The sequence below is a fragment of the Lepidochelys olivacea genome (genome assembly GCF_965140295.1).
Source record: "Lepidochelys olivacea isolate rLepOli2 genome assembly, chromosome: 2".
NCBI classification, from domain to species: domain Eukaryota; kingdom Metazoa; phylum Chordata; order Testudines; family Cheloniidae; genus Lepidochelys; species Lepidochelys olivacea.
In genome coordinates, this window is record NC_140412.1 from 108,518,736 (window position 1) to 108,533,052 (window position 14,317).

The window sequence follows — 14,317 nt, forward strand, 5'->3', positions numbered from 1 at the left end:
GACTGAAACAATGTTTTATCCCAAGCTTCTGCTTGCCCATAGGTACTGTATGGACTCCATCAAGTTGAGAACTGGAGAAGAGGAAATTATCCTTATTAAACAAGTGTAGTTTTTGCATCCTCCTCATTGTTTCACCATCGTAAGTGTTTGCGGGAATCCCAGCCACTCTTAGGGTTGAGTGTTGATGACCGTTTTGAGATAATGAATTAATGGTTGTTACTATTTGTATATGTTTCAGTATGTTTTTATACTATGACCACAACATCCTCTGCAGTGCTGATGTAGAGTCAGATATTACAGTCCATTAAAGTAGCACAGAACCACGGTATTTGCTCCTGTGTCATCCCTCACAGTCCCAGGATTGGCAGGATGCAAATCCACTTTTCCATACATCTGTTGTGAGCTGTACCAAGTTTTTGAATTTAGCAAATTGGTTTTCACTGCAGCATTTTTTAACCCTCTCAGTCATATGAAAACCTTTTCTCCTTCTTCAGGTTCTGAGTCCTCCTGATGACAATCCCTTAGCTGACGTTAGCTTCCTTGATGAAGTGCTGGAATCTTGTGGGGCTCCGCTGAATATTTCGGTGCTGGGAATGTAGGTAAGTCCATAGAATAAAGCTTCAGAACACTAGAAGCCCACTTTTAAAAGTGGCAGATACATTTTGGCAGTTTTGATACAGGTCAGTATCCTGGTTCCGCTGTGCACCATCTGACAGCTCTCCCCACCCCGCCTTATGTGTCTATTACAATGGCACCCAGCCACTCCATCTAGGATTGAGGACCCCACTGTAGTAGGCCCTGTAAGAGAGAGTCCTTGTCTCTAAAGAGCTTGGTGGATAGTAAGCTATGTAAATTCCACCCAACCAAGTGCTGTGTTTGAAGGAAAGGGTATATTTACCTCACTTAAATTAATCAGATGTAATGTGCTTTTGTCGCTTTAAAGGAGCAATGAACCTTATTATTTCTCTGAGCTGTCCAGGAGAGGGCAGCACACATGGTTTTGGGGAAATTCAGAACTGGGAGTATGTTCGGGTCACCTGGCTGACTGTAAGCAAGGCTAGTGGAATCCAGAATGGGGCTGCAGAGAGGCTGCTGGGGTAAGAGCTGCTGAAGCACACAGGGAGTGACTTGCATGCTTGTAAGCAGGTTCTGAGTGTCCCATGCTGGGAGCTACAGCAGCAAAGCATTGTAAGGGTTACAGGGTAGGTGTTGATAACCCCTCCCTGGTCTGGATTGCACCGCATACCCCGTGACACATGACTATCCAGGAGACATATGGTACCCAGTGCTCGGCGCTCCGGATTCATACGGGAATCTCAACCAGCCCTCTCTCCTCTTAGCTGACACTAGCTGGCTCCATTAGAGCACACAGAGGAAGAAATTGAACTGGATTTACCAGTGCCGACAGTTCCGATGGGCATGTCATCCTCGTCACCCAATGAGGCAATCACCCCATCCCTGCCTGATGACCACAGGCAATACCAAGAGCTCTTGCAGAGGGTTTTGACTGAACTCTAGAGCCCACGCAAGGACATTCATGATATGCAGAGAGGCTCCTGTACATCTTGCGGCCTTCTTGTCGCAGCCAGGTGGCCCTCCCAGTAAATAAGGTCATCATTGCACCAGCCAGGACAGTAGGACACACATTTGCTAACTGTGCCCCCTGTCCTCAAAGAGGGCTGAGGTGTGATGATACTTTTTACCAGATAAAAAGTCAGAGTCTGTTTACTCCCGCTGCATCCCACTCCCTAGTAGGGCAAACAGCCACAGAGAGATCCAGGCTACAGCACCCCCAAGGAAACCCCTGCAGACAAAGGCACTAAATGCCTAGACTTCCTAGGGAGGAAGGTATTTTCATCCACCAGCCTTCAGTTTAGTATTGCTAACTAACAGGACTGTTAGCAAAATATGATTTTACAAACTATTCCAAAGTCCTAGAGCTCAAAGACAAACTCCCTTAGGAGGACAGGGCCCAATGGCAAACTGGTAGCCATGACCTCTCTTCAAGCTGCAATGGATGTGGCTGATAACATGTCTAGAGGTATATAGCTGAGGCCAGTAGCAGATTAGGCATGGGGGGAGTGGACAGGCTGAGTGGGGCAAGCCCCCACGCCCTGACCCATTTCCCCAACAGGAATGCCGGGGAAGAGGGGGACTGGTGGCAGAAGAGGTGGAGAGGGGCCTCCACTTGCTCTGGCCCGGAGCCCCACAAAACCCTAATCCGCCCTTGACTATGGCAATAGTTATGAGGTGTGAATCTTGGCTTCACTCTCCCATGTTTCCCAGGGAGGTGTAAAGTACCATAGAGGCCTTGCCCTTTGACAAGTCTAATCGCTTCAGTGAGAAGACTGATGAGTAGCTACACGCACTAAAAGACTCCAAGACAATTCTCTGCTGTTTGGGCGTTCATACCCCAGTTCCAAAGAGAATACATCACGAACAGGTGTATAAATCAAGACCTCTTCCTCAGCCATTCTACCACCTGCGCCCTTATGAACTAGTGCACAAACACCATAGGGTACCAAGAACTAGGTTTGCAGCTCTCTCAGCTGGAGCTGCTAAACCCCATTCACCAACCAGCTTTTGCCAGGATGCCTGAGAACCCTCATGCATGGCATCTCTTTCTGTCTCCCAAACCTTTTGTGGCCGCTTCGCCTTTTTCACCCACAACTAGAGGACATTAACAACAGACAGGTGAATACTAGATATCGTCTATTCTGGTTACATCAAGTGCCTCTCACAGCCCCTCTTCAAAGACCACTCTCATGAAGAAATCTTCCCTCAGGAGATGGACTCTATCCTTTGGTAAGAGGCTATAGAGAAAGTACCACCCCAACTTCAAGGAAAAGGGGTCTGTTCCCCATAGTTCCTAGGAAAAAGAGGATTGAGACCCATTCTTGACTTTTGTCAGCTAAATATCTTTATGCACAAATCAAAATTCCACATGGTTACTGTCGCATTCCAAGTGCGATCCAATCCTGTGAGGCATTGTGTCACCAACTGCCTTGCAACCTTGGGTGCCTCATACTGCTTTGCAGTTGTAGCCCCCAAGCTGGGCTGCTTGCAAACAGCATGCAGGTCACAGCCTGAGTGTCTGTGTATAGCTACAGGCCTGGTCCAGCAGCCTGCCTGCACCACACCAGCCCTGGTTACTACCTTCAGGGTAACCCCAACACCCTCCCAAATTTTCCCTCAAATGTGTGTCCTGCACTGTCCAGCCTTCTCCTGGGCTGTTCAGATATTATAGGTCCATTCCACATTTAAGGGGTCAATATGCAACACTTTTAACTGGAATTACCCCAAAAGTTCAGTTTAAACACAACAATGGATTAGTTTAGATTAAAAAAATAAAACAAGTTTATTTAACTACAGAGGGATAGATTCTAAGTGAGTACAAGTATACGATATTAAAGTCAGATATGGTTACAAGAGAAAAAGATAAAATAGTTTCTAGTTGCTAAAGCTTAAACTAAACTTGGTTCAAGGTAAAATCCTTACATGTTCCCAGCAATGTTGCTGACCAATTCACATGTTAGGATCCCTTCCAAAGTCAAAAGGCTGGTTCCTTTGTTGTCTTAGGTGAAAGAGAGAGAAAGAAAGATAACCTGGGGTGTTTTTGCCTCTCACTTTTATAGTCCAGTCACCCTTCAAAATGCATCTTCCTGAAGGTTAGCCCTAGATCAGTGGTTCCCAAACTTGTTCCGCCGCTTGTGCAGGGAAAGCCCCTGGGTGGGCCAGGCCGGTTTGTTTACCTGCTGCATCCGCAGGTTCGGCCGATCGCGGCTCCCAGTGGCCGCGGTTCACTGGACCCTGTTTACACCTCAACTTACATCTAACAAATTTCTTTGTTTAGGATAGACCTGTTTAACAACTTATGTCTAGTCAGGGCTATGTGGGTTTGAACATGTGCGATCATCATCATCATACACAGGAAATTCATAACTTTATATATATAATGTTGCTACATACATGCCACCATGATGTTATTAACCAGTGAGGAGTTAGTTTTCAAATGATATCTTACAAGGCATATTTTGTACAAAGATTACTACAGTAATGTGTAGGGTTCATATACAGGGGTGCATCTGGTTACAGTTGTATTGGCTTCAGTTATTCTACTCTCTGGAGAGGTGTATATGATTTGTGGTTCTCAACTTGAAAGATGCTTACTTTCATGTTAACATTAACCCGTCCTACAGAAGGTTCTTCAAATTTCTGTTAGGACAAGACCACCACCACTTCAGAGTACTTCCATTCGGCCTGGTAACAGCACCCAGGGTCTTCATAAAGAATAGGTCACGTGGGTGACCGTCTCCTGGCAGTTTCACTGTATGTTGTGTGAAGCAGTACTTGTTAATGTTTGTTTTAAATCTGCCACGCATGACAATTCATGGGGTGACCCCTGGTTCTTGTGTTATGTTAAGGGGTAAATAACGCTTCCTTAGTCACTTCGCTTTAAGCTGGTAAGCCCCAGCCTTTTTTATCTTTGCCTTTCTCGGTACTTTTCCCCCCGCCATGTGTTCAAAGCACCATGTGTCCTTCCTAGCCCCCATCACATCAGCCAGAAGAGTGCGTAACCTGGGCACACTCACAGCTGACCTGCCTTACTCCACATTTCATAAGAAGGTTCCCCTTCATCTCCATGGTAATTTCTGAGTTTCACATGAACCTATTCTCTTACCGGTGTTCTTTCCAAAACATCTTGCTTTCCATGAGAAGAGGAGACTTCATTCTCTCAACATCAGATGGGCTTTAGCATTAGGTCTGCAAAGAATGAAATCAATTAGGAGAATATGCCGCCCTAGACTATTTACTGCTATAGCAGAATGATCATGAGGTCAAGCATTACCTGCTCACTGACTGAGTGGATCTCCACCGTATCATGCTTTATTAGTTGGTGTGTATTCCTCCCCTGGAGGGGTGAGGGCCCATTCCACTCGAGCATAGGCAACCTCAATAGCATCTCTCTGCTTTCAAAAATATCTGGACATTTGTAAGATCTGGAGTTCCAGCCATACTTTCATGAAATACTGCACCTTAGTCCAGGCCTTGTCTGCAGATGCAGCTGATGAGACAGCAGCATTACAGACATCTATACCAACTGCATTCTTCCACCCCATTTCTGTTTGAATACACACAGGAACCTGCACTTGGAGAAGAAATGGAAGTTGCTTACTGGAGGTTCTTTGAGATGAGTGGTCCTTATCTGTAGTGCACTATCTACCCTTCTTCTCCTCTGCTGTGGGATAAAAGGAGTAACTGGAGAGGCATTGGTCTACACCAGGGATCGGCAACCTTTGGCACACGGCCCGCCAGGGTCGGGCTGGGCTGGTTTGTTTACCTGCCGCGTCCTCAGATTTGGCCGATCGCTGCTTTCACTGGCTGTGGGTCGCTGCTCGAGGCCAATGGGGGCTGCGGGAAGTGGCAGCCAGCACATCCCTTGGCCTGCACCGCTTCCCGCAGCCCCCATTGGCCTACTACGGCAACCCACGGCCAGTGAAAGCCGCGATCGGCCGAATCTGAGGATGCGGCAGGTAAACAAACCGGCCCGGCCCGCCAGGGGGCTTACCCTGGTGGGTCGTGTGCCAAAGGTTGCCGATCGCTGGTCTACACTGCCACTTTATACTTATGGTACACAGCATGAGGGGAGAAACTGCATTGGTGCAGACCAATACATACTACTTGCTAGAAAACTCTGGTCTCAGGCACATGCACCACATATGTATCCATGTGTGGAATACAGAGGGACCCTCCCTTACAGGTAGATAACCTCCACTGAACAAAAAATACAACTGGGAATACATTTTTCATTGCAGTGCCTGAGGAATCATGTAAGACTCCTGCGAATAATGAAATCTGGGTACATGCCCCCTCCAGAGCTATGAAAATTCAGCTGCTCTGTTTTACCCAGTAGAGGAATGAAATGCTTAGATGCTCACTTTCACATCTCTGAATAATTAAACTTGCCATATTCTCCAACTTTTAAGGAAAAACTTTTGAAAATATCTGATTTACCCACAATATATATGTGATAACTTATTAATAGAAGAAGAAGAAAATATGTTGCATTCACATATTCATTTTTAAATAAAGTTTAGAATAAGAGGCATTTAGAATTATTTAGCTAAAATAATGGATTCAGATTCATTAAATTGATATTCTTTGTTTGGCTGCTGGAATACATAACTGCTAAGAAAGCTACAGGAATTCTCCCTGGTAATGAATAATTAAAGGCAAGGCAGTAACTTAACTGGAATGGTATGGCAGCAGTGCCTTGTACTGGTATGCATGAAGCCTGGGATTGAGAATTATCTTCAGGCTGTCATTATTCATGGTTACTGAACTTGGACTCCAGTTGCATAGTTTCTTATGCTGGCGACTATAGCTGAGCAGGAAATGGTTATCCCATTATGCAAAAGTCTGGATATTTTTCCTGTCCCAAATCAGAATGAAAAAATTGAAATCTCAAAAAATTTAACGAACCAAAGATCTGGGGGGAGGATGGGAGTCAGTTTGGATCAAAGTTTCATTTTAATAATGTCAAAATGTTTTTCAATTTAAACTGCGGTTGTCAAGCAATTAAAAAATTAATCGCGATTAATCGTGCGATTTAAAAAAACTAATCGCAATTAATTGTGCTGTTAAATAAAATACAATTTTTAAAAATATTTTTGGATGTTTTCTACATTTTCAAATAGATTGATTTAAATTACAACACAGAGTACAAAGTGTACAGTGCTCACTTTATATTTATTTTTGATTAAAAGTGCACAACCATATTAGCACTGTAAAAAAATAAAATAAATAGTATTTTTCAATTCACCTAATACAAATACTGTAGCGCAATCTGTATATTATGAAATCTGAACTTACAAATACAGAATTATGTACAAAAGACTGCATTCAAAAATAAAACAATGTAAAATTTTAGACTCTGCAAGTCCACTCAGTCCTACTTCTTGTTCAGCCAATCACTCAAACAAGTTTGTTTACATTTGCAGGAGATAATGCTGCCCACTTCTTGCTTACAATGTCACCTGAAAGTGAGAACACGTGTTCTCATGGCACTGATGTAGCCAGCGTCACAAGATATTTACATGCCAGATGCACTAAAGATTCACATGTCCCTTCATGCTTCAACCACCATTTCAGGGGACATGCATCCGTGCTGATGATGGGTTCTGCTCGATAACAATCCAAAGCAGTGCAGACCAACGCATGTTCGTTTTCATTATCTGAACAACATGTGCTGGGTCATCATCCGAGACTGCTATATCATGAAATATATGGCAGAATGTGGGTAAAACAGAGCAGGGGACATAAAATTCTCTGCCAAGGAGTTCAGTCACAAATTTAATGAACGCATTTTTTTAACGAGCGTCATCAGCATGAAAGCATGTCCTCTGGAATGAGTGGCCGAAGCATGAAGGGGCATACGAATGTTTAGTTTATCTGGCACGTAAATACCTTACAATGCTGGCTACAAAAGTGCCATGCAAATACCTGTTTTTACTTTCTGGTGATATTGTAAATAAGAAGAGGGCAGCATTATCTCCTGTAAATGTAAACAATCGTGTTAGTCTTAGAGATTGGCTGAATGAGAAGTAGGACTGAGTGGACTTGTAGGCTCTGAAGTTTTACACTGTTTTGTTTTTGAGTGCAGTTATGCAACAAAAAAAATACATTTGTAAGTTGCACTTTCACGATAAAGAGATTGCACCATAGTACTAGTATGAGGTGAATTGAAAAATAGGAATTCTTTTGTTTATGATTTTTACAGTGCAAATATTTGTAATAAAAAATGTACACTTTGATTTCAATTACAACACAGAATACAATGTATATGAAAATATAGAAAAACACCCAAAATATTTAATAAATTTCAATTGGTATTCTGTTATTTAAAAGTGTGATTAATTTTTGTGAGTTAACTGCGATTGACCGCCCGAATTTAAAACTGTTACATTTTGTTTAAAAGTTGAACTATAATTTAGCTTACATTTCAAAATCAAAATGTCAAAAGTCCCAATGACAATTTTGAAGTTTATTTCAACATTTTTCAAGTTTTTCAATATCAACTGATATTGCCTATAAAATTTGAGCAAATTCCCCGTTATATCAATAGACTTTTGTTTACAGCACTAAATAACATTGTTTTTGATTATAATAAAATATTGCTAGCTCTAATAAAGAAGGTGTGTCATTTACGCCACTTAATTACCTTTCAGTGCAAAAGGAAAGCAGCTTAGAACACAAAGTTGTTTAAAGATGAAATTTCACTACAGAAATCTTCTGTGATTTATTATTGTTATATTCTGTCTGTTTTTAATTATCTTTAAAAAAAAGAGTTGTGTTTGTGGTTGCATTACATCAAAACACAAACATGGTTGGAGACTCATTAACTTGGCGAATTTAAGTGGATTTTCACAAGACAGTGGAAGGCACATCTATAATATTATAGTGACACCCGCCCCTTCCCCCTCTCCCCCCCTTATTGTGGAGGCTTCACAATAAATGATTTTAAGAATATTTTAACATGGGAAAACCATTTTCCCCTAACTTTGTTCTGAAGAACTATTGTAGTTGAAGCTTTCAAAAATAAATTCAGCCTGAGGCAGACAATGGGTATGGAAAACTTCAGCCCAGACAGTTAAAATTGGCAAAGTTGTAAGTAATTGGAAGCAGGGTCTTATAATGCACTGGCTCTCAACCTTTCCAGACTACTGTGCCCCTTTCAAGAGTCTGATTTGTCTTTACATTCCTCCAGGTTTCACCTCACTTAAAAACTATTTGCTTACTAAATCAAAATACAGAAGGGTCACAGCACACTATTACTGAAAAATTGCTTACGTCCCCTGGTTGAGGACCACTGTTATAATGGAAAGCATTGGGCAATCATAACTGTAGGCATAACTACCAGCGTTGCCGATAATTCTTCAGTGTAAAATTACTAGCCAACCCATTTCCTATCTTCCTGCATCAAACCTTGTATCATCATATTTTCTTGGACAACAATGCAAGATTCACTAGTAACAGCAAATAGAGACAATTACTAGTATAAATAGGCTGAAAAAAGAAATTTTAAAATTAATGGGGAATAAATCATAATTTCAGATTAATTGTATTTGCTTGGATGTCACTGAACATCTGTTGTCTATCTCCAAACTCCATAGACACCAACATAACATTCATCCTCTCCTTCCTTCTGATTACATTGTTCTTATTTGCCCATGATGAGGACTATTCACTGAGGTGACTCATAATTAAGGCTGCGAGTGTGTCACAGATTCTGTGACTTTCCGGGACCTCCAGGACTTCTGCAGTGACTGGTACGACTGACCCCAGGGCTGCCCGAGCAGCTCAGGAGGCCCCCGAGCCAGCTGCGCTGGCCACTTCTGGGGCAGTCTTGGGCTACCAGGCCCCCCCAGAGCACCAGCAGCAGTCCCGGGCCTCGCACACCCGCCCCCGAGCACCAGCAGTGGTCCCAGGCCGACCCTTGCCCTAGAGCTCCCCCATCCCTCAGAGATTTAGTCAGGGGTATATAGTACAAGTCTTGGACAGGTCATGGGCTGTGAATTTTTGTTTACTGCCCGTGACCTGTCCATGACTTTTATTTAAAATACGTGTCACTAAAATGTAACCTTACTCATAACAGAAACAAATCTGAACCTTTGTGTGACTTGGTGCCTGGAAGCACTAATCAGCTATGTAGTTTTACGCATCAGTTTAAGTAGAAAGGAAAAGACAAATCAAAGTAAGTATCTCTTAGATCTGGCTTAAATTGCTAGATTTGAACAAAATCAATTTAATAAATTTAAATGCATATGCAATCAGTTCTAATTACCCCATGTCTTCATAATACCATTTACTGTATCTTCTCTTTACATTTCATAAAAATTGTACAATTTTTGATTTGAATGGTAAGTGCTTTTGAAAAAGGTTTACAGTGTCCATGTGTTATATACTGTAACACTATTTGCATGTTGAATAAGACAGACCTCTTCCTATGGTGTATGCTTTGTAGATATAAAGATGCTATATTTTCAATTCTACTTTTGACCTTTTAAGGTCATTTCACTATGCAAATGAATACTTGTATAAACAGAGCACAACAGTCATATTTTCAAAAATAGGCCTCTTAGCTGTGCTTGCAAAATTTGCAAGCACTTACATGCGCATGTAATTATTTGTTGATATCCCTGTAAACATAGGACCTGATTTTATTCCCATTTAAGTCAAGGTGCAGGAGCAAATGCCTAATTTTGAAATTTGGTCCAAAACATTTGAGGTGCTAATGCATTTGTTTCAGCAATATAATGACATAACTAATGGTAATAATTTCACCCACAATCTTCATGCGGTTAGTCTATAAATACTCTTTATGGCTATAGTAATTAGAGATTGCCAAAATCTGTTTTCAGTGAAATACAAGTCAGATAGATTTTTATAAATTTGGTGGCTTGTTTCTTAAATCAAACCACATTGCCTGAGTGCACCACACATATTACTTACATATAGATATTTCTGTAGTATTCAGGCTCTATATACCTGATCAGTGAATAAACAGGGTAGCTGGACATGTGCTGCACCCTCTCCCAGGATGGCAGAATTCACCAATTCAGCATGGTTTCTGTGGGAGAAATTCTGCTTAGTCATTCAGATGACTCCAATTAGCTTTCAGTTTGGTGCTTCTGGCTTTAAACCACAATTTAGCTCAAAATCTTAGAATGACATTAATATAGAATTAGATGTTTCTCCTAAAATATCTGCACAGTAAATTATCTTCAATGAAGACAGCAAGGCCTTCTACCTTCCACCGCCTTCAGCACAGAACTCTGTGGATTAGCAGACAAAAGACAGATAGGGTATTATGGTGTCATAATACCAATGCCATAGTTAAGGTTGGAGTTCTGTTTTGTACTTAAAGCAGTATGACTTATGAGGACTAGTGGAGTGCATTGCCATAGCGAAAGCAATCCTAGTGCACTCCCCTCTGCAACATCCATTCTCAGCATGGACTTTCTGGTGCTTGCCCACTATCTTTGTTCAGTGGACCCATTTCCACTGTGTTTGGGGCATTCTCTCAGCCTCCTGTGGCTGAGTATATTTCTCGTTCTGTGATTACCTCCATTGAGCCAGTCAGTATACAGCAGTGTGCTCAAGCAATCACATAAAGTTACCTGATTTCTTTTAGAGTGCCAAAGAGAAGGAAGAGGCTTTGCTATTACTGTCCTGAGGAATTATGAGGCCACAAATGCCAAGCATTGCAAGCATTATACAACAAATACGATTGTTTGTGTGCCTTGAAGCTGAGTCACTGTGTGTCACAGCAGAGAGTCTGATATTGAGGATGAAGTGTATTAAACATGCTAAAACAGTAGGCGAGGGACTGGAAAAACACCACTATCTATATGTGAAAAAAAATCATGGCTGTCTAGTAACTTGGTAAAATTTCTGCACATTCTCCTACTTAGTATGGTTTAGTTTACATTTGAATTCACTGTTTCCATGCAACATTCTTGTATCCAAATAATTACAGTTGCTTTACTCAGAAGCAATCAAAAACTAATCGGTGAAATGAATAAAAGCCCATTTCTATGTTATTCTGGCAAGTATCAGAGCCTATTACAGAAGGACTGGGAATAAAATCCATTTTAATGCACCTTTTTTATAAGACAACTATAGATATTAATTAGATATATCTCTCATAGTAATTAGAGAGATAATTTTACTGGTACATTTTAACATTAAGAATACATTTATATTCACCTTGGATGAACACTCCATTAAGTATGGTTTTTTGTTTCTTTTTAAACATTATCTTGGCATTTTTTATTGCTGGCTTTAGCTGTTTGATAAAAGTGGAAAGATAAGAATTTTACAGGTAGAGCATATCACAGCAGGTTAATTGGTTCAACATCAAATTGCTTTACAGTGATTTGGAAAAAACCCTAATTTTGAAACAGCTCTGGAGGTTGAGTATGAAAATTTAGCACAAGTTTTATATATGCAGAAAAACTGCTTTTGCATGAATTCACTCTTAAAATGTTAATATATTCATAAGAAAATTGTGTTCCTTAATCTCTGAAGAAACACTTATCACTAAGAACCTGCTTAATTCTTTTCCTGTGCTTGATTTATTAGCTTATGAAATTATGCTAATAGATTGCATGTTAATGGTTTTTGGGCTCAAATGACCTGATTTTAATAATGAAGTAATTTATGCAATAAATGTAATCAGCATCTATGAATCTCACTTAAAAGACCATATTGGTGATTACCCATGCTAAAAACCAAATGACTGTCAGCATGATGCAATGTATATGTTACTGCAGAGAACTGGGACACGTTCAGGTCAGTGCACATATTAGCTGCTGGTTGAGTCCCAGTTTTGCCAGCCACACTGGGACTGCAACTACAGTTTATTTAACAGTGTTTATTTAACAATCTTTATTGGCCATTGTAAGTGGTGACTGACTTCAAGTAATCTACTTGCACACAGAAAAACAATGCTAGGAGGAGGAAAACAGAGGGTCTGAAGTATGCATGGAGCCAGCAAGAACTGCTCGGTAAGTAGCAGATCTCTTGGGGATAAAGGAATTTAACTGAGCTATGGGGGATTCTTAGTAAGGAAAATAAAATTACCCATTTATTTGTTACTGGTACAAGAGGCTCTCTCTCTGAAACATTTGGTAAGCATGTGTGGAATTGTTCCTTCGGAAAAACCCTTTCCCCAAGCATCTTTGTTTGCAGAGATATGCGAAAGCATCACATGCTTGAACTGTGCATTATTTTCCTCTGCTCCATTTCTTGTGCACTTCACTAGGACAGAGAAAGTTAAAACTGTGCACTGAGCAGGAAACACTGGTTTCTTTGCAGTAATAGAAACTAATGTTCAACAGACTAACACCACACAGACTTTCACACAGGTATTAGAAAAAAAAGATACCATTAGCTGCCAAAGATGATCTCATTATTTAAACACTGACAGAAACTGATGGGAGGTCACTTTGTATCTGATCCAGAGAGCACTGGAGTAAATGGGAAAACTCCCATTGACTTCACAAAGGTTTGGATCAGCCCTCCCTCCAATTCAAACGTTTAAAATAAATAAAACAGTTTTAATTTAATTCAAGTTGCAGTGGGGGAGGTTTAGGTTGGATATTAGGAAAAACTTTTTCACTAGGAGGGTGGTGAAACACTGGAATGCGTTGCCTAGGGAGGTGGTAGAATCTCCTTCCTTAGAAGTTTTCAAGGTCAGACTTGACAAAGCTCTGGCTGGGATGATTTAATTGGGGATTGGTCCTGCTTTGAGCAGGGGGTTGGACTAGATGACCTCCTGAGGTCCCTTCCAACTCTGATATTCTATGATTCTATGAATTAATATAATATCATGTGGTAAATCATGCAGTGTCTCAAGCACTGTATGAAATATTGGCAAACAGCCATCTCCAGAGTCCTCTTCACTTCAAAAATTTGAAAAGGGGTGTGTAACATTTTCTATAATCTGGCTGCTAGCCGTTATTTTAGACTTAAGTGTCACTCTCCCCCCCTCACTAAATAAACTTGTTCTTTGATCTGGTCTTCACGTGCCTCTAAATTTCATGGGTGAAAACAATTAAAGGTCCCAGATCTTTTGCCTCAGTTGGAAGTTCAACCCACATGCACCAAAGGCTCAGGGATGGACCATGCATAAAGCCTCTTTAACACGAAATGTTTAAGCCCTGCCTCTCCTTCAATATAACAAAAGAGTTCCTTATTACAAATTCATTGCATCTGACCTTTGAAGTGCCTTATCTTCAGGGAAAAAGATCTGCCAGACATCCGTAAGCATCGTGACGGCAAAACTGTGCCTCGCCCCTAGGCAGGTGCACAAGTAAGGAGAAAGGACAAGGAGCCTCCCTTCACTTCCCTTAAGCATGGGCTGGGCACAGTGGCAGCTCAAGGCCTAGATACCACTGCTGGTCCTAGCTTCTTCAAAGGGGCTGAGCCAGGGCAGTTCTGGTAGGCTGACAAATCTGCAGTCACAGGGGACCCCAGATGTGTGTGTGTGTGTGGGGGGGGGTGTTGGGAGGGACAGAGTTTGATCAGTGTTTATCTCCTTAGTCATATTAGGAATAAGGGTGAGCCCACTGAGTTGCCCCTCACACTCTGTCCCATGGACCCAAAGTCCTAGGCCTGGCCAAGCATTTGGAACTTTCCAGAAGTGAAAGCCCCCAGGTGAGATAGGAAGGGGTGTCCCTGACTTTTCTCCTGTCTAGCTCCTGTTTCCTGCGCCCTGGTCCTTGCGCCTTCCTTCATTTCCAGGGGCTGCTCC

General features: G+C 41.5%; 2 long non-coding RNA genes across 3 annotated transcripts in view; one reads left to right on the top strand and one right to left on the bottom strand.

The window, feature by feature from the left end:
* The window catches only part of LOC311516175, a 124,669-nt gene that overhangs the window by 75,474 nt on the left and 34,878 nt on the right, over nt 1-14,317 (top strand). Inside the window, exons 12-14 of one of the 2 annotated variants that reach the window (XR_014710353.1) lie at nt 43-139; nt 495-599; nt 12,503-12,569. This is a non-coding gene — a long non-coding RNA (uncharacterized lncRNA). Of the gene's footprint in view, nt 1-42; nt 140-494; nt 600-12,502; nt 12,570-14,317 lie in introns of those variants that run through there. The other variant, XR_014710354.1, reaches the window with a different exon arrangement.
* Nucleotides 1-14,317, bottom strand: part of LOC311516176 — a 140,195-nt gene that overhangs the window by 28,363 nt on the left and 97,515 nt on the right. The window contains exon 3 of the long non-coding RNA XR_014710355.1: nt 4,682-4,764. This is a non-coding gene — a long non-coding RNA (uncharacterized lncRNA). The remainder of the gene's footprint in view (nt 1-4,681; nt 4,765-14,317) is intronic.